The 20,137-nt window shown below is 53.4% G+C and overlaps 1 protein-coding gene across 2 annotated transcripts in view; it reads left to right on the plus strand.

The window, feature by feature from the left end:
• The window catches only part of SBK1 (SH3 domain binding kinase 1), a 64,144-nt gene that overhangs the window by 18,240 nt on the left and 25,767 nt on the right, over positions 1-20,137 (plus strand). The window contains exon 1 of one of the 2 annotated variants that reach the window (XM_054454391.2): positions 14,464-15,304. The exons of the other annotated variant lie outside the window; for it this stretch is intronic. The gene's annotated coding sequence lies outside the window, so the exon portion shown is untranslated. Of the gene's footprint in view, positions 1-14,463; positions 15,305-20,137 lie in introns of those variants that run through there. 2 annotated transcript variants of the gene reach the window in all.

Below are 20,137 nucleotides of genomic sequence, written 5' to 3' on the forward strand. Positions count from 1 at the left end.
AGACAGAACACAGACAGAGACAGCGCGCGCCGCGGTCCCTGGGATCGTCCTGCACTGCGGCGGAACGGCCACTAGAGGGCGCGCTGTGCTCACATATGCGGACGGGCCGGCAAGTGGCGGATTCCGCTGACAAAGTCTCTGTTTAGCCACAGACCCCTGGGCTTGGCCCCAGGCCCGCTACGTCCGGGTCGTGTGGCCTCGGCCAGGTTACACAAAAGCTCTGTGACCCTGTTTGGTCAGCCATAAAATGGGCACAGCTATAAGTCCGACCTTCTAAGGTGGTGGCAGGATGCACGAGGCCACGCAGGCAGAGCAGCGTCCAGTGAGGAACGAATGGCCCCGCGAGAAGGGGAGGCTTCGCCGTGGCCTCCGTCTCTCTCCGCTTCTCCTGCAGCTCCTCCGCCCAGCCCTCCCCAGGCCACATCCGGTCCCGGGAGAGACTGAGATCGACTTTGGGGCGGGGTAGAGCAGGGGGAGGTAGGCGGTCTCTAGGACAGGGAAAGAGAGGAGGCAGCCACCTCCCCGACCCACCCCACCTCACCCACCCCGCCTTTGTTTTAGAGGCAGGATCCTGCTCTGTCGCCCGGGCTGGAGTGCAGTGTCCTGATCCCGGCTCACTGCATCCTCAACCTCCCGGGCTCAAGCGATCCTCCTGCCTCAGTCTTCTGAGTAGCTGGGACTACAGGCAGGTGCCGCCATGCCCGAGAAATTTTTAATTATTATTTTATTTTATTCTATTTTATTTTATTTATTTATTTATTTTGAGACAGAGTCTTATCCATCACCCAGGCTGAGTTCAATGGCGCGATCTTGGCCCCAGTTTGAAATTCTTAATAATTTCATCTTTGAATTTGTAAGGGGAGTCTGATGGGCCGGTGGAGCATGTGCCCAGGCCTTGGAGCCCCTGCCTCATACCAGGCATGATCACACTCTGACCACCTCCCGTAGGCAGGTTCTCAGCCAACTACTCACCCCAACAACAGTCACCACTGCTGCCGTTTGTCCCCAGCCAGGGCCTGGATGAGGGCAGGATCGGTGTCAGGTGTGCAGCGACGTGGTCCCAGGCACCTGTGAGGTCTGCACTTGCCCCATCAACCTCCCTGTGCCCAAAGGAGCATGACATTAGAAAGGAAAAAAGGGCCGGGCGTGGTGGCTCATGCCTGTAATCTCAGCACTTTGGGAGGCCAAGGCGGGTGGATCACTTGAGGTCAGGAGTTCAAGACTAGCCTGACCAACATGGTGAAACCCGGTCTCTACCAGACGTGGTGGTGTGCACCTGCAATCCCAGCTATGCAGGAGGCTGAGGCAGGAGAATCACTTGAACCTGAGAAGCAGAGGTTACAGTGCCCCAAGATGGCACCATTGCACTCCAGCCTGCTGGGTGACAGAGAGAGACTCCATCAAAAAAAAAAAAAAAAAAAGGAAAGGAAATAAAAAACACCATCACACAGCTGGGCGCGATGGCTCATGCCTGTGGTCCCAGCACTTTGGGAGTCTGAGGTGGGAGGATCACTTGAGCCCCAAAGTTCGAGGCTGCAGTGAGGTATGATTGCACCACTGCACTCCAGCCTGGGACAACAGAGCGAGACCTGGTCTCTAAAAAACCAAACTAAAAAAAACAAAAAACAAAAAAACAACAAAAAAAAAAACACCATCACAGGCTGGGAGAAAGAGACTAAGGGAGAAAGGAAGAAGCTTTAGTTTCTGCTCTCGGAAATAAGGGGCCCCACGTTTAAATTTCTCTGGGTCCCACATTCTGTCGCGGGCACAGGGTCAAGTACTTTCACCTCAAAAACTGTCAGTGCTCCATCATGGGAGCTGTGGTTATTTAGGATCCTGTGGTTAGAGAGAAACAGGGCAAGCAAGACAAATCCCAGGGGCCCCAGGGACAGCTGGTGGCCTTCGAGGTGACTGGTGCCAGGCCTGGAGACCACATTCCCCTGCCCTCCCCAGGGTCCTGAGTCCAGGGTCGGCACTGAGGGCAGCAGGCTGGGGATGAGCCCCTTCCTCCCTGGACCTCAGTTGTCCCACTGTGCACGGGGAGGCGGCTGGCTTCCAGCAGGGACAGCGGGTGAGGACGTCTTTGTAAACTGAAGCATGGGGGGACATGTGGGCAGCAGCGATGGTTCTTGACCTGCCAAAGATTGCCATGGTTGCTCTGAAGGGTCCCAGGGTCACGGGCTCAATTGCTAGGTTTATTTATTTATTTTGAGCAGAGTCTTGCTCTATTGCCCAGGCTGGAGTGCAGTGGCACAAACATAGCTCACTGAAACCTCAAACTCCTGGCTCAACCTGGCCACCATGCCTCCCTAATTTGAAAAAATATATATATATATATATATATACACATATATATATGTGTGTACATATATATGTGTGTACATATATATGTGTGTACATATATATGTGTGTGTACATATATATATATATATATATTTGTTTGTTTGTTTCAGAGATGGGATCTCACTATGTTGCCCAGCCTGGTCTTGAACTCCTGGCCTCAGGCAGTCTTCCTGACTTGGCCTCTCAAAATGCTAGAATTACAGGCATGAGCCACCACGCCCAGCCCAGGACTCAATTTCTAGCCCCATTCCTTGAAATGTTCAAAGAGGATCCAGCTTTAACCCCCTAAGGATGGCTAACAAGGGATGGGGCCCCAGTGGTGACTTCAGGCCCAGGTGTGGATATCCTCTATGGCCCTACTGTGAGACCCTGACAGTAACTTCATTTACTTTATTTCATTTTATCTGTTACCCAGGCTGGAGTGCAGTGGCATAATCTCGGCTCACTGCAACCTCCGCCTCCCGGATTCAAGCGATTCTCCTGGCTCAGCCTCCTGAGTAACTGGGATTATAGGCGCATGCCACCACATCCAGCTAATTTTTGTATTTTTGGTAGAGATGGGGTTTTGCCATGTTGGCCAGGCTGGTCTCGAACTCCTGACCTCAAGTGATCCCCCTGCCTCAGCCTCCCAAAGTGCTGGGATTACAGGCATGAGCCACCCGCGCCTGGCTCCTGACAACAAGTTCAAACCGGACTCTGGGGGTAGCTACACGTCTTGGTAGTGATCTCAGTGGCCTCAGACCCAGTGGCGACCTTGGTGACCTCAGACCTTGGTGGTGTCCTCAGACAGACCCTGGTAACAGCAGGGAGGCACTTGGCATCTCATTCCCCTCCTTCCATCCTGGCTGAGCCTCCGTCTCTCCCCAGCCACTAGGATTTGAGCCATTCCCCTGGATCCACTTAATTAGCCGAGCTCATTAACTCCCACAAGACTTCTCCTCCCCTCCTAATTAACTGACTTAATTAGGGCTTGCAGGCCCAGCTCCTCCCAGGCCCCTCCTGCTCCACCCCAGCCTGCCTCCTCTGGGCCGGCTCAGACAAGCCTCCCTCAGCCTGGGATTGGAGCCAGGTGTGAACCGGGCCCCTCCAGCACCCAGACCTCCACCCTGTGTCCCTCCCCAAGTCCCGGGACACCAGGACAGTGCCCCTCCCAGGCAGCAACCCAGAGGCAGGATGGAAATGGGGACAGGAGGTGGATGGAGAGAGGGATGGAATCGGGATAAAATGGAATTGGGTGGGAGGAAGAGGTGAGGCTGGCAGCTGACGGACAGGCTGGGTGGCAGGATGGTTAGGGCCTGCACTCAGGAGCCTGCGTGGGTTCAAGTCCCAGCTAGGGTGTGCACTTCAGCAAACGCCTCAGCCTGTCTGTGTCCCTGATAGATGATGATAGCGTCCACACCCTTGGGATGGTAGCGAGGTTTAAATGAGCTCATTTGTGTAAAAGGCTTAGAACTCAGCCTGGCACAAATCTGTGCTTGTTAAATAAGTGGGTGGGCATGAACAGAGGCGCCCTGAGGGTGAGAAGCTGGAGAAAGGGAGGGAATAGCCAGGTGGGGATCCCAGGCAGGCTCTGGGGGGTGACACAAATGGACCAGGCTGGGAAGAGCCATGGCCTGGGAGAGGTTAAAGGGGTAAAATTTGGGCTGGAAGGATTCAGGCCTCGGTATCCTGTTCCTCCTCTGAGGGTGGAAGAAGCTGACCTTGTTGGTTCATTACCTATGTCCTCTGTGCCTCAGTTTCCCCATCTGGGGGAAGACCCTAGCCTTGTGAAAGTACCTGGCATATCCCGGATGCCTAATCAAAATCTAGACTCATCCCTGAGATGGGAAGTGACCCAAAAAGCATTTGGAGGGAGGGGCTTAGTGAAAGTGACCTACACCTCCCCTGGGACCCAAGCGAGGAAAGTGCGCTGTGTAGGCAGCAGGCTGGATGCAGGTTAGACATCAGGTGGGACTTACTGGAGTTGAGGAGTGCAAGATCTCGGCTGCGGAAAGGAGGAAGAGGTGTCTGAGCTGCCGGGTGGGCTCTGGGGAGAGATGAGTGGGCACTCACACTGAGGGGAAGGGGAGAAGGAGCCTGAGCACCAGCCGGCTCTCAGCTCACTTAGCTCCTGTCACCCCTCAGATCTCAGGGCGGCCATGCCTTCCTCCGGGAAGCCCCCGACCTTTGTGTCTCCTCTGTACCCGTCTCAGTAGGAATTTTACATTTGTTGGCATGATTAGTGCAGTGTCTCCCTCAATAGTCTAGGAGCTCCTGAAGGCACGGACTGTGATTTTTAGCCAGCCCTTTTATCCCAGAGCCTTCACATTTTGGGGGCCTGGGAACGAGTGTGAATGAATGAATGAATGAATGGAGTGCCTTGGCCCAGAGGTTCCTGGAGCTTGGAGGGAAAGGGGCCCCATATGGCAGCCCAGGCAGCTATGAACCCAGCCAGCCCCCCACATGGCTCCAAGAATAACCATTCTTCGAGGGCAGGGGCTAAACTCCAAGGACCCAAACCCCTGCTTGGGGGAGGCTGAGCTTCCTCTGAGAATCCCCAGCATACTCTGGGGTGCTGAGGAAACATAGTGACTGTGTGGGACAGAGGAGACGGTGTTTAATTACTCTACATTTTATTTATTTATTTATTTGTTTGTTTGTTTGTTTAGAGACGGAGTCTCGCTCCATTGCCAGGCTGGAGTGTAGTGGCGTGATCTCAGCTCACTGCAATCTCTGCCTCCCGGGTTCAAGCGATTCTCCTGCCTCAGCCTCCCAAGTAGCTGAGATTACAGGTGTGCGCCACCACACCCAGCTAATTTTTGTATTTTTAGTAGAGACGGGGTTTCACCATGTTGGCCAGGATGGTCTTGATCTCTTGACTTCGTGATCTGTCCGCCTCGGCCTCCCAAAGTGCTGGGATTATAAGTATGAGCCACCACGCCTGGCCATACTCCCACAGTTCTAAACACTTTATTTCTGGGGGGTTGTAAGTGACACAAACCAAAGTCCAACTGACTTAAGCACAAAAAGGACTTGAGTGGGTCACGTAACTGAAAAGTTCAGAGTTTCAAGCATAGCTGGTTCAAGGGGATCAAACGATGACAAGGATTCTCTCTTTACCTCTCTTGGCTCTGCCGTCTGCTTTGTTGGCCTCCTCCTCTGAGGGGTTCTTCCTGCTTGCGGCAACTCCGGGCTTACATCCTACTGCTTTTCAGCGCCATAGAAAGACAGCTTCTATCCTACCAGCCTGGCTCAGGAAACAACAATCTCAGAAACGATTGCTAAGGCCATGGGGGTGTTATACACTGATCAGTGGGGGCTGGGTCACAAGTCCTCCCCTACAGTCGAACAAGCGAACCCCACCATCGGAACCCCTAATGGGTGGGGAAGGATGTATCAGGGAATGTGGGTTCCCAGAGGAAACGGGGGTTCTGTTACCAGGTAGAGGACAGAGGCTGTGTAACAGAGGAATATGTGGGCATCATGCCAGACCCAGCTGGTCACTGTTCTAAGTGCTAGAAATTGGTGGCAGACATGTCATTTCCCCACCGCTTCCCCACTCCAACCTGCCAGCATCCTCATCTCTTTTTCCCAGGGCCTTCTCTGGCCCCAGCCTGCTCTGCTGGCATCCAGAGTGCTGCCTCCCCTCCTCCCCACTGCCCCAGCAGCTCTCCCCAGTGACTGACAGGCAGAGTATCAATACCCCAGCTCCTTTGCCTTTGGATGTGGTAACCCTGAGCAGTGTGTTGTACACTGTCTCTGTGAGTTCCTCAGTGGGGTTCACCTCCCGTTGCCCACAGTGGTGACTGAGTTGGTAACACAATGCTTGTCGCTGTCTTCCTGTCTCACCCACCCGACCCACCACTCCGCTACCTGGGATCACCTACCAAAGAAACTACTTGCTCTAGAATCCTTGTCTCAGGGTCTGTGTCTGGGAAACCCAAACTAGGACATCATTAAAGCCAGCCCCCTAGGGATGTGTTCCAGACAGCACTTGTTTCCTGCCAAATGTCTACAATTCCTGGGGCTGGCTTTGTTGACCCATGCCTGTGAAGGAGCTGGGACGGAGCCAGCTCTGAGAATCCTTTCTCCTTCTGGGAATTCCAGGGGATGCCCCCTGCTCCCCCAGCACACACCCCCATGGGCATGGGCGGGGTCAGGACCCATCAGATCCTTGTTGCATAGCTTCCAGGGGCCATGGCCTCGTCCCAGTCCTAAGGAGCCCAGCACCCAGAGCCATCGTGAGCAGGAGGTCAGGGTGGCGGGGGCCAGGGAGCCAAACTTGCTACCTAATCCTAGTGCTTCCCAGAGTGTGAGAGAGGAGGGCATTTCCAGTCGTTCTCAGACCAGGCTTTAGAAAACACAAATAATCAGGCCGGGCGCAGTGGCTCCTGCCTGTAATCCCAGCACTTTGGGAGGCCATGGCGGGTGAATCACTTAAGGTCAGGAGTTTGAGAAAACAGAATCACATAGTGAAAAAGTTCTTTCTTTTTCCTTCTTCTTTTTCTCCTCCTCCTTCTTTTTAAGATCCCATTTTAAAACACTTCCACGGAATAGTTTTTAATTATTTTGGAAACAGTGAAAGAATTTACACAAAACTGTAAACTGTGCACACCTACAGCTATAATAGAAACAGTGTCAACATTTTATCACATTTATGTCAGAGTTTTTCTTTTCAGAGATAGGGTCTCACTCTGCTGCCCAGGCTGGAGTGCAGTGCCATGATCACAGCTCACTGCAGCCTTGACTGTGTGGGCCCCAGCAATCCTTCTGCCTCAGCCTACCAAGTAGCTGGAACTACAGGTGTGTGCCACGACATCTGGCTATATTTGTAGAGGCGGAGGTCTTACCATGTTGCCCAGGCTGATCTGGAATTCCTGGCCTCAAGTGATTCTCCCTCCTCAGCCTCCCAAAGTGCTGGGATTACAGGTGTGAGCCACAGCACCTGGCTCGTGTGTCAGATATTTTTAATTTTAAAAAAGATAGGGCCGGGCTGGGTAGCTCACGCCTGTGATCCCAGCACTTTGGGAGACCAAGGCAGGCAGATCACGAAGTCAGCAGTTCAAGACCAGCTTGGCCAGCATGGTGAAACCTCGTCTCTACTAAAAACACAAAAAATTAGCGAGGCATGGTGGCGTGCACCTGTAATCCCAGCTACTCGGGAGGCTGAGGCAGGAGAATCACTTGAACCCAGGAGGCAGAGATTGCAGTGAGCCGAGATTACACCACTGCACTCCAGCCTGGGTGACAGAATGAGACTCCGTCTCAAAAGAAAAAGACAAAGTATAACAGATAAAGATGAATTCCTATTATACTCCCCCCACCAGTCCTATTTCCTGGGTGCCATCCCAAGGGGCAACCACTCTCATGATTTTAGGGCTATTCTTCTCATTACTTTTATTTTTTGTAGAGACAGGATCCCACTATGTTGCCCAGGCTGGTATCGAACTCCTGGGCTCAAGCAGATCCTCCTGTCTCAGCCTCCCAAAGTGTTGGCGCAAGCCGCCGCACGCAGACCTGCAGCTGTTCTTCTTATATGGGGTTGGCACACTTTCAGCTGCAAAAAAGCCAGAATTCCCAACTCAAAGTGGCTTCAAGTTCAAGCAGCTCAGCAGCTCCGTGATGTCACAAAGAAGCAGGTTCTTTCCCTGGGCACAGTCACACTGTGTTTCCTCTCATCAGTGGCTTCCTGCTGGCCATGGTCACAGAGTTGTATTTCGGCGGTGGAGAGCTCATGAGTACTTGTGCTGGAGCACTGTCTCTCACTGCAGAATGTACACTCCAAAAAGGGATGGAGAGATTCCAGGATCCATCACCCACTCCAGTGCTGCACGTCCCGGGCACCTGTGCCATCTTCCATCTGATCCATCTTGGGTTCTGTTGGACCTCTTAGTTTTCCTATCAGGAATAACTTGGCCTGTGTCTTCCAGTGGTCCCAGGGAAGAGGTTCTCCACTACAAAGGACCATTGTGCCTGGCACAGTGGCTCACACTTGTAGTCCCAGCTACTCAGGATGCTGAGCGGGGAGGATCTCTTGAGCCCAGGAGTTCAAAACCAACCTGGGCAATATAGCGAGATCCCTTCTCAAAAAAAAAAAAAATTCACAGGCCAGGCACAGTGGCTCATGCCTGTAATAGCAGCACTTTGGGAGGCCAAGGCTGGTGGATCACCTGAGGTCAGGAGTTTGAGACCAGCCTGGCCAACACGGTGAAACCCCATCTCTACTAAAAATATGAAAATTAGCCAGGCATGGTGGCACGCACCTTTAATCCCAGCTACTTGGGAGGCTGAGGCAGAGGAATCACCTGAACCCAGGAGATGGAGGTTGCCAAGATCACACCACTGTACTCCAGCCTGGGCGACAAGGTGAGACTCCATCTCAACAACAACAACAACAAATCATAAATGTGGACCAACAAGCCAGGAATGCCTTCTCTCTGTCATGACTGGAGACACAAGGAATCAAGAGCATCACAGGACATGCTGGGGAAATCCCCAAATGCCATCAGTTTCCCAGCGCATGGAGTATATTAGTATGGCCAACTAAACACAGTGGCTCACGCCTGTAATCCCAGCACTTTGGGAGGCCGAGGCAGGCGGATCACCTGAGGTCAGGATGGCCAACATGGTGCAACCCTGCTGCTACCAAAAATACAAAAATTGCTGGGCGTGGTGGCAGGAGCCTGTAGTACCAGCTACCTGGGAGGCTGAGGCAGGAGAATTGCTTGAAGCTGAGAGGTGGAGGTTGCAGTAAGCCGAGATCGCACCATTGCACTCCAGCCTGGGGGAGAAGAGTGAGACTACATCTCAAGAAATAAATAAATAAAACTAACTAAATAAATAAAAATTAAATTAAAAAAACAAAAGAAAAGAGACTGGACTTGGTAGTTCACGCCTGTCATCCCAGCACTTTGGGAGGCCGAGGTGGGCAGATCACCCAAAGTCAGGAGTTTGAGACCAGCCTGACCAATATGGTGAAACCCCGTCTCTACTAAAAATACAAAAAAAAAAAAAAAAAAAAATTAGCTGGGCATGGTGGCACATGCCTGTAATCCCAGCTACTTGGGAGGCTAAGGCAAGAGAACTGCTTGAACCTGGGAGGTGGAGGCTGCAGTGAGCCGAGATTGTGCCATTGCTCTCCAGCCTGGGTGACAGAGCAAGACTCCATCTCAAAAAAAAAAAAAAGAAGAAAGAAGGAAAATAAAATCATGGCTAAGTTTTTTCTTTGTGTCCTGCTATCCAAATTATACCCATCAAGACCCTCTCTGGAGAGGTGGCACTTTTGAGCTGGCAAGAGTGGCTTATCCCTAGGCGTCAGGGACAAAGGACTGCACCATTGCAGGCTGCTACTTCTTTTTTTGTTTTTGTTTGTTTGTTTTTATTTGTTTTGAAAGAGAGAGTTTCACTCCGTCGCTCAGAGTGCAATGGCGCAATCTTGGCTCATTGCAACCTCTGCCTCTCCAGTTCAAGTGATTCTTGTGCCTCAGCTTCCCAAGTAGCTGGGACTACAGGTGCGTGCCACCATGCTCAGCTAATTTTTGTATTTTTAGTAGAGATGGGGTTTCGCCATGTTGGCCCAGGCTGGTCTTGAACTCCCGAACTCAAGTGATCTGCCCACTTTGGCCTCCCAAAGTCATCACTTCTGTGCCTCTCTTCAGATGTGTTGTGTTGGTTCCATCCTCTGAGAAGCAGGCAAGGTGGGCCAGATGTGCAAACGATTTATTAAGGAAAACCCTTGGGAGGGACCAAGAAGGAGGGAGGAAGAGGAAGCTGGGAAGATCATCAGACTGTACTAGATCTAACATGTGGAAAAGAGACACAGAGGGAAGGATGATGGGACAGGAAGAGTCTTCAACTGCAGTGCAGTGAGAAAGTTTCTACAAAGTCAAGGGGGAGTCCTTGATCCAAAGCTGCCCGTTCGAGGAGTCCTGTGTCTCCACGAACAGACGCGCCTTAGTTCTTTGGCTGGGATCAGCTCGTGGGAAGCAAACCAGAGCCTTTCTGTGTGAACCACAGATGGGTTTCACAGCTGCTGCCCTTGGTCAATGACTTTTCCTGAAGTCAGAGGTCTGAGTGGCACATTTTCAGGGCTGTCACATTCCATCCCTTGCACTACTCAGCTCTACCATGGATCCTGTGAGCCTCTCTTTCTATGGGAAAACTTTGAAGAAGCAGATTAGTGGAACACGCTAGAGCCCCCGCCTCCTTGCTGCAGTTATCGAGAGGCCATAACCAGCGCTTGTTCTTTCTTTCTTCACTATCCATTCTAAATTATCCATACTCTCCACCGTCGCCTTGGCAGGCCTTGGTGGGTTACCTGGTGATGTGACCCGACTCTTCAGTCCTGAGGGACCTAAATTATTGGTTATTGTAACCCATGGATCACTGGATTCCCATATACTCCTCCTTGTCCTCCCACTGTAAAAGCAGCCCTGCCCTCTCTGCTGACCAGGGTCAGTTAGTGCAGCCATGATGGTGCACTCTCTTCTCACCTGCTGGTCCCAGAACACACGGAGTCCAAAGTTTCCCAGCCCCGGCCATAGCTTAAATTTAATGGGACCCATGCTGTGTCCCCTGGCTAGAGTACACCCCCTTTGGGGACCAGGACTTCCCACCCTGTGGAACTGAGAGGGAGTCGGGAGGGGGACTTGATTACCCACAATGCATGCCGGCAAACCTTTACTAACTGCACTATGGGTAATCAAAGCCCCAGATGAGGAATCAGGGAAGGTTTCCGCAGAAGGTGGCCTTGAACTGGGCAACCCTTGATAACTGTGGCTAGGGGCACTGCGAGGCTTGATTTGACTCCTCCCCTCTCTAGGTCTGTTTCCTCCTCTGCAAAAAGAGGAAAGTGCTCTCTAAGCGCTAACATTCTGAGACTCAGCTTTTAGACACAGGAAGATGTTTTCTTCCTGCTTTCTCCCTCTCCAGCCCCCTCTTCTGCACACCCAATAACTCATAATCCCTCTATTAGTTTATTTACGGCACTAAGGCCTTGGAGAGGATTAGAACAAAGTTAGGCTGAAATCCGAAACTCCTCTACATTGGCAGGACAAGGAGTGTGGGGGAGGAAGGGAAGACACAGAGTTCTTAGAAGAGAACTTGTTTGGAAAACAAGGAGGAAGGGAAAGGTGTTCCAGACAGAGGAAACCGAGTGGACAAAGGCGTGGAGGTATCAAAAGCAGATGTCAGGCCGGGTGAGGTGGTTCACACCTGTAATCCCAGCAGTTTGGGAGGCTGAGGTGGGCAGATCACCTGAGGTCAGGAGTTCAAGACCAGCCTGGCCAACAATGGCCAAGCCCCGTCTCTACTAAAAATACAAACATTAGCCAGGCGTGGTGGTACACACCTGTAATCCCAACTACTTGGGAGGCTGAGGCAGAAGAATCACTTGAACCCAGGAGGCAGAGGCTGCAGCGAGCCAAGATTGTGCCATTGCACTCCAGCCTGGGCAATAAGAGTGAAACTCTATCTCAGAAAAAAAAACAAAAAAACAGACGTCAGGGCTGGGCACGGTGGCTCACACTCGCAATCCCAGCACTTTGGGAGGCTGAGGTGGATGGAAGGCTTAAGCTCAGGAGTTCAAGACCACCCTGGGCAACATGGCAAAACCCCATCTCTACAAAAAATACAAAAATTAGCTGAGCATGGTGGTGCACACCTATAGTCCTAGTTACTTAGGGGGCTGAGGCGGGGGGATCACTTGATCCCAGGAGGTCGAGGCTGTAGTGAGCCATGATCACACCACTGCACTCCAACCTTGGTGACAAAGTGAGACCCTGTCTCAAAAAAAAGACAGAAGCAGATGTCCTAGAATAGCATGGCTCAGGTCAAGGCCGAATGGAGAAGAGAGGTCGTTTGTAGGGGAATGGAGAGCAGGCTTTAAATGTTAAGGGCTTTGAATGCCAGGATAAGTAAGGTTAGACTTTACCCTGATGGTACACAGGAAGTCCTTGGCAGTTTTATGTAAGACAGCAACCCAACCCCATTTGTATTTTACAGACCTGATGATCCCAAAGGATTTGGATTCTAGAAAAAAGACAATCACCAGGCACGGTGGCTCATGCCTGTAATCCTAGCACTTTGGGAGGCTGAGGCGGGTGGATCACTTAAAGGAGTTTGAGACCAGCCTGGCCAACATGATGAAACCCCGTCTATAGTAAAAATACAAAAATTAGCCAGGCATAGTGGCACACGCCTGTAATCCCAGTTACTCGGGAGGCTGAGCCAGGAGAATCACTTGAACCCCACAGGCAGAGGTTGAGGTGAGGCAAGATCGTGCCATTGCACTCCAGGCTGGGCAGCAGAGCAAGACTCTGTCAAAAAAAGAAGGAAGGTAGGAAGGAAGGAAGGAAGGGAGGGAGGGACGGAGGGCGGGAAGAGAAAGAGAAAGAAAGGAGAAGAGAAGAAAAGAGAAGAAAAGAAAAGAGAAAAAAGACAATCTAGACAGAGGCAGGAGGCTGACCAGTTAAGAACTGAAACAATATTCTCAATGGTAGAGGTTGCCAACCTATGGCCTGGGGGCCAGATTTGTCTGCAAAGTGTGTTTCATTTGGCCCATTCAATATTTCTGAATTTTGGGAATTCGTTTCAAACACTTAAAAGTTGGAAGATTTCTGGATTTCCTGCTTCTCTTTGAATATCATCCAGCCACGCACAGCCCACGATGTCTCCAGTTCCCCTCTTCTCCACCCTCTCTATCACTTTACACGCGACCCCAGTCGTTCATGTCTGCGCCTGTAGATACTTGAGTTTGCAATCCCTGGCTCCTAAAGCTCTGGAAACAGTCGGAGTGGCTGGGAGGATTACGCTGGGTTGAGAAAACAGCCTGATCAAAAACTTAGAAGAAATAGGGGCAGCCATAAAAAATGATGAGTTCATGTCCTTTGTAGGGACATGGATGAAGCTGGAAACCATCATTCTCAGCAAACTATCGCAAGGACAAAAAACCAAACACCTCATGTTCTCACTCATAGGTGGGAATTGAACAAAGAGAACACATGGACACAGGAAGGGGAACATCACACACCGGGGACTGTTGTGGGGTGGGGGGAAGGGGGAGGGATAGCATTAGGAGATATACCTAATGCTAAATGACAAGTTGATGGGTGCAGCACACCAACATGGCACATGTATACATATGTAACAAACCTGCATGTTGTACATATGTACCCTAAAACTTAAAGTATAATAATAATAATAAAAAGAATAAAAAAGAAATGCTTTTGAAGCTTGAAGCTTAAAAAAAAAAAAGAAAGAAATAGGAAAGGCGTCCTATGGGGGCTTTCACTAGGGAAAGAGTGAGCTGCAGGGAAGAGAAAGAACAGGGCCTGGAAGGACGAGCTGTCCCTATCTCATCTCTGTCCTCATCCACCCACTTCATCCAGGCCACCAATTTCCGGTTATCAAACAGACAATGCAACATCCCTTACAACCTGCTGCTACCTCTGCCTAGAATCTCCTTTCTTCCCTTCTATCCGGCGAGCAGTTCCTCCCAGCTGCACTACTGGACTAGTCACTGCCTATTTGCAGCAGGGATCGCAAAGGCGACCTCAGTTGGTTGGATAGGGCATCCACACAGGCCCAAGTTTATGACCTCTTCCTTAAGAAGACTGTGAGTTCTCTGAGGTCTCGCTGGAAATAGGATGCATGGATGGGTGGATGGATGGACGGACGGATGGATGGATGGAAGCGCAGGCAGGCAGGCGGAGGAACAGGCGGACGCATGGATGAATGAAATGCATATCCGAATGCAGAACCTGGATTTGTTTTCCCTCCTTCAAACAGACACAGGCTCCGCCCCACAAGCACAGACTGGGACAGTCTGGGGCAGTCTGGTCCCGCAGGGCCCAGAAAGCTGGACCAGGTGACCCTCTCAGACTCCCCCGAGTCCTCTGTAACCTCGTTCTCGCCCCCTCGTGGGCTATGACCTAGAAAAGGAGGGGTTGGGTGGGGGGTGGGGGGTGGGAGCCAGCTCGGGAGCCACCGGCGCTAGGACCCAGCGCGGCCGGAAGGGGGTGGGGGCGCCGCGCAGGGAGAATCTGCGCCCCGCGGCGCGCGGCGGGAGGGCAGGCGCGCGGCGGGTGAGCGCGCTGGCGCGAGGGCGCGCGCCGAGCGGGACGGACAAAGGGGCGGGCGGCGGCGCGCGAGCCGGAGGGCGGAGCCGCGGGCCGGGCGGGCAGGTGCGCGCCGGCTGGAGGGCGGAGCCGCGATGCCGCGATGGAGCGCAGCCCGGGCGGGCGCCGGGGCCGGGGCCCGAGCACCAGGCGGAGCGCGAGCCGGAGCCGCAGCCGGAGCCCGGGCCAGGCCGGGGGCCGGGAGCGCAGGGCCGGGCTGCTCGTAGCGGCGGCGACCGAGCCCCCCAGCGGCTGAGGGGCTTCCAGCGCCCGCCGGTGGCCGGGACCCAGTAAAGCCCCCGCAGCCAAGGAGCGCGGGGAGCCCCCTTCCACATCCAGGATCCAGCGAGCCTCGGGGAAGAGGGGGGGCCCTCCCGGATCCGACACGGAGCGTCTCCCCTGCGGGGAAAGCGGAGACTTCCTCGGTATTTAGAAGACAGGGAGCCCCCTACGGCACCGCAAGGACTCCCCCTCCTCAGTCTGGGCCCCCCCAAGACCTAGAACGCAGTGCCCCAGTCCGGGATTGCGAGAACCCCCTCCCAAGATCCGGTCATTACAACTCCACACCTCAAGACAAGAAGACCCAGCTCAGAACGCCCCTAGATCAGAGGATCCCAATTCCCCCCAACTCCGGTACACAGAAATCCCAAATCTAGGCAGCCGGGGACAGCAAGAGACACTCTCACCAGCAAGAAGCCTCGGGGATCCCCCCCCCAAAGCTCCAGGACTGGGGCGACTGAGCCCCTGGCGGCACCGCTTGCACCCCGGTCCATGGTCGTGGCGCCCTGAGCCCCCGGGGCCGGGCAGACGAAGACCGCGACGGCGCCCAGGCCCCCTGCCGCGGCGTCCCCGCGGCCCCAGCCCAGGTAAGCCGGGCCCAGGTGAGGGGCGGCAGGTGAGTGGCCACCGAGGTCCCCATACCCCTGCAGGTGGGGAAGGAAGTATCGGGTTGCGCGCTCCCCCTTCCCCAGCGTCGCCATGGAGCCGAGGCTGAAGGACGTCTCTTTGTGTCTCGCTTGGAGGAGCCGCCCCCTCCTCCTCTCCCTTCCCCCACCCCACTCCCTAGCTTTGAGGCTCGGGCGCAGCTCCCCGGCCCCACGGGGGAGTGGTGGTGGAGCCCGTTGTGCCATGGAGAGGGGGGAAGAGGGCGGAGAGTCCCCCGCAAAAGCTGCGAGCCTGGAGGTTGGACCCCAGGTCCTTGGAGTGTGAATACCCCTCCCCCACGGCCAAGCTGAGCTTCTAGTGAAGTCCCCCCGAGAGGGGAAAATTTGGGGGTGCCTACAGGTGAGGGGGGCTGCCTTATGTGGCCCTGGGTGATGGCTGGGGGCTTTGGGTGTGTGTCTTTGTCTGTGAGAGTGCGGGGAAGGGGTGTGTTTGAGCGGATGAATGGGAATCGCATCTTCCCTGTGACTCTGCTGCCCGACCCAGGCCACACTGGGGGTCTTTACCTAGACCATACTTTGTACTCCCTGTGGGACAGGGAGGGAGTAAGTACCCCCCAAAGTGAGGCGCTAGTTTCTGGGGAGGAGAGGTAGCCAAGATGAAGAAGCCATTTCAGGTCAGGGCACCGTTCTGTTCCCATTTGTCCCAGGGACAGCAACCCAAGTCCTTCCCTTCCCCTCCTAACCTGGAGAACACCCAGGTTAAACCAAGGGTTGGCTCAATGTATCCCAGACAACAAGGGCCAATTCCAGGGTCTCGCTGTGGCTTTCCAGGTAGTATACACGGCTGTACCCCAGCCTGGCCCTCAGTGAGGTCATGAACCCCAGGCTCTACCACATATGGGGAAGCCGAGAGGCCCTAGGGGACATTGTACCCTGAAATCCTGAATCAGAGATCCTGAGAAGGGGTTGCACTGCATGGAAGGAACACACTCTCGGCTGCTGGGAGTTCCCCTAATCTCTTCTCTCTGAGCCTTCTGCAGACAAGCAGTGATGCTGGACCCATTTGATAGGTGCGCAAACTGAGGCTCGGGAAGGCAGGACCCAGGGTACAGCTAGCCCTGCCAGTAGCTCCTTCACTTATTCATTCAACAAACCTTTCACCAATGTCTGTGATGGACCATGTGCTAGAGTCAGGGTCCTTTTCCCCACTTCATTCCTATCTCCTTTCTTGATGTCTCCTGATCATCAGACCCCTGGGCACGTCCCATTGGGCTTGTTGAGGTGGACCTGGCCAGGTCCAGCTGACAGATTCTTGACCCTACACCTGAAGCACCTGATCCAGGCCTGTGCTGCTACAGCCTTGGGAGCCCTGAGTCTGGGTGGCTGACTCCTCATCTCCCACCTTCCCAGCAGCAAGTGCCCCCACCCCACCTGCTGCTGGCACTGACCCAAGGGTGAGGATGTGACCAGCAGGAGAAGAGGGTGGGGGGCACTTGATGCGGGCAGAACTCTGGCAGCCCCTCCTGCCAATTTCAGGACAATTGAGGCAGCCACTTTCAGCACAGGCTGTGGGGGAATCAGGTGCCCTGAAGACTGAGTGACCTTGGGCAAGCGTGTGGCACTTCCCAGAGAAAATGACAGAGAGTGAGCCTCTCTGCAGCTTGAAGGACGGATGGAGATCGAAATTGGGCAGGACAAGCATCCAGGTTTGCTCTACCCATTGCTGAAGGAGTTCATTTCCCCCCAGTGGGGGTTCCCAGAAGCCCAGGGCTTTGTCACACACCCCACAGGCAAGGCAGTGGAACCAGAGGCTGAAGAGCAGAAATTTGAGTCACCGTGACCAGGGCAAACTGTGAGGAGGCCAGAGGAGGACAAGGAGCAAGACCTCCCCTCCTCACTAACCTGCAGTGGCTCTCTATTGAGTCCAGAATCAAGTCGCTGAGTCCAGACAGTCTCTGGACTGCAGCCTGGCCCTAAACCACCTCTCCTAGCCCATCTCCTCCGTGTCCTCTAATTCTCTCCCTCCGTCACGTGCTCTTCCTCTGACCTGAAAAGCCCCACTCTAGGATGGCTCCAGAGCAGTTTTCTGCCTCCACCTCCCTTTTTGAGCTGACCTGAGCTGGCACATAGTAGAGAGCTGAATTTGATTGGTTGGTGGCTTGGTGGCTTGGAGGTAGTGGCGTGTGTCTACATGTGCAGTGAGAGTTTGTCTCCACATCTAGACTCAGCTACAGGAGACGGGAACCAGGTTTGTCTTGTCCACACTGCATCAGCGTTGTCTAATTCAGAGCCCAGCGTATGGTAGGGCACGTGCTGTAAAATACAGCCTATAGACGATTTTTGTTGGTCCAGTGCAGTTTACATGTTTGCCTTTGTCAGTGGGGAGGCAATTTCACATGCAAAAGCTGATTTTTGGATCTTCTTGAAAAATCGGATGATGTGGCAACCCCAGGCCACAGCAGAAGAATGACCACCTTCTTTAGACAGGGCCCATGCCTTCCAGTCCACCCCCAGGCAGCCCATTCGCTCCCTTAGGTCACCTCCTGGCCCCCGATGCTGGCATCTGGGTTTGCAGGCCCAGAAAAATCTTTTTTTTTTTTTTTTGAAAGAGAGTTTTGCTCTTGTCGCCCGGGCTGGAGTGCAATGGCAAGATCTCGGCTCACTGCAACCTCCAGCCCCCTGGGTTCAAGTGATTCTCCTGATTCAGTCTCCTGAGTAGCTGAGATTACAGACACCCACCACCACATCCAACTAATTTTTTTTTTTTTTTTTTAGACAGAGTCTCGCTCTGTCACCCAGGCTGGAGTGTCGTGGCACAATCTCGGCTCACTGCAACCTCCACCTCCCAGGTTCAAGCAATTCTCTGCCTCAGCCTCCCGAGTAGCTGGGATTACAGGCACCCGCCACCATGCCTGGCTAATTTTTTGTATTTTTAGTAGAGACAGGGTTTCACCATCTTGGCCAGGCTGGTCTTGAACTCCTGACCTCGTGATCCACCCACCTCGGCCTCCCAAAGTGCTGAGATTACAAGCGTAAGCCACCACACCCGGCCACACCCAACTAATTTTTGTATTTTTGGTAGAGACGAGGTTTCACCATGTTGGCCAGACTGGTCTCGAACACCTGACCTCAGGTGATCCACCAGCCTCGGCCTCCCAAAATGCTGGGTTTACAGGCATCAGCCACCATCCACAGCCCAAAAAATCTTTGTTCAGTGGGCAACCTTTGTCTCTGTGTGTTCTGCACTCATGGGTGTTCCCTGCCACCCCCATGGTCAAGTTAGAACGTGCACAGAATAGTGTCCATCCAGGGTCTTAAGGGCTATGTGGTGAAGTGAGCCTGAACTTCTCCAGCCTGGTTCCACTTTCCGCTCTTGATCCCATCTTGCACCCTTACCCCTGAACTACTGACATCCAGCAACCAAAAACCTGTTTTCTCTGTCCCACTTGCCCCATGTGTCCCAGGGACAGCAAACCCGAGTCCTTCCCTTCCCCTCCTGACCTGGTTCTAGGTGCAGGTCTTTCTCAAGACTCTTGGGGCAGGGCTGCTGTCCAGGGTTCCATTCACCCCTCTGTCCACAGAAGAACTGGATGAAAGCTTCTTGGCAGCTGTAAGTTTCTTCCTTCTAACTTTCTAGGACTAAGTCCAAGCTGGTCTAAGTTTTGGTCAGGCAGGAGAGCTGGGGGCCTAATTATAGGAGTTACTAAAAAATATTGGTCGGGTGCAGTGGCTCACACCTGTAATCCCACCACTTTGGGAGGCTGAGACAGGCGGATCATTTGAGGTCAGGAGTTTGAGACCAGCCTGGCCAACATGGTGAAACCCTGTGTCTACTAAAAATACAAAAAATTAGCCAGGTGTGGTGGCATATTCCTGTAATCCCTGCTACTAGGGAGGCTGAGGCAGGAGAATTGCTTGAACCCAGGTGACAGAGGTTGCAGTGAGCCGAGATTGTGCCACTGCACTCCAGCCTGGGTGACAAACTAAGAATCTGTCTCAATAAAAAAGAAACAAAAGTTGACATTTCCTGAACAGAAATGAAACTGATGGGCATTGTGGAGTAGCTGGGCCAGGGGCCAGCAGCAGGCCCCTGTCACTGGGCACAGCTCTAGAAGGGAGTGCACCCTTTTTCTGAACACAGGTCTCCAGCAACCTGAGGTCAAAGGAGGTACCAGAGCACCATGGTGGAGAGCTCAGGCTCTGGACTCTGCCTGGACTTGAAGCTCACTGAGCTGCTGTGTGACCTTCAGCAAGGCACTTACCCTTTCTGGGCCTCAGTGCCCTTGTCTATAAAAGAGGGATAATACTGTCTTGTAGCATCATCAGGGGGATTAAGCAGGCTAAAGAATGAAAGGGACCTAGGACAGGGTATCCCATATCAAAAATGCTCACACTAACTATTGGCCCTTATTAAATGGGGCGTCGGCAGGTGGGTGACTGAGCCTCCACAGTTATGCTTCCTTGGGAGCTGGTCTAGGGAGGCAGAGGCTTCTGGTTCTGTCCTCAAGAAAGGGAAGGGGCCTCTGGGAGGCAGGATAGCATTGTGAAGTGGAGCTTGCCCCTGCCCCAGGTGTGGGTGAGGGTGGAGGCCCTTCCTGAGCCTCTCCTAGCACTCTGCCTGAGGGCTGGGACCGTGGTTTTGTGGGTAAAGCCCTCCTCCTTCCCAGCCTATGCTTTCCACGTGAGGCGCCTGCTGCCTTCTGCTGGAGAGTTTCCTGGAGACTTTCTGCCCCAGAAGGATGGGCCCCAGGCCAAAGTCTTCCCCAAACCACCCCTCCCCTGGCTCGCCTCCTGCTCCCCCTTTCAGATCTCAGG

Source organism: Pongo pygmaeus, chromosome 18 (assembly GCF_028885625.2).
Source record: "Pongo pygmaeus isolate AG05252 chromosome 18, NHGRI_mPonPyg2-v2.0_pri, whole genome shotgun sequence".
NCBI lineage: Eukaryota > Metazoa > Chordata > Mammalia > Primates > Hominidae > Pongo > Pongo pygmaeus.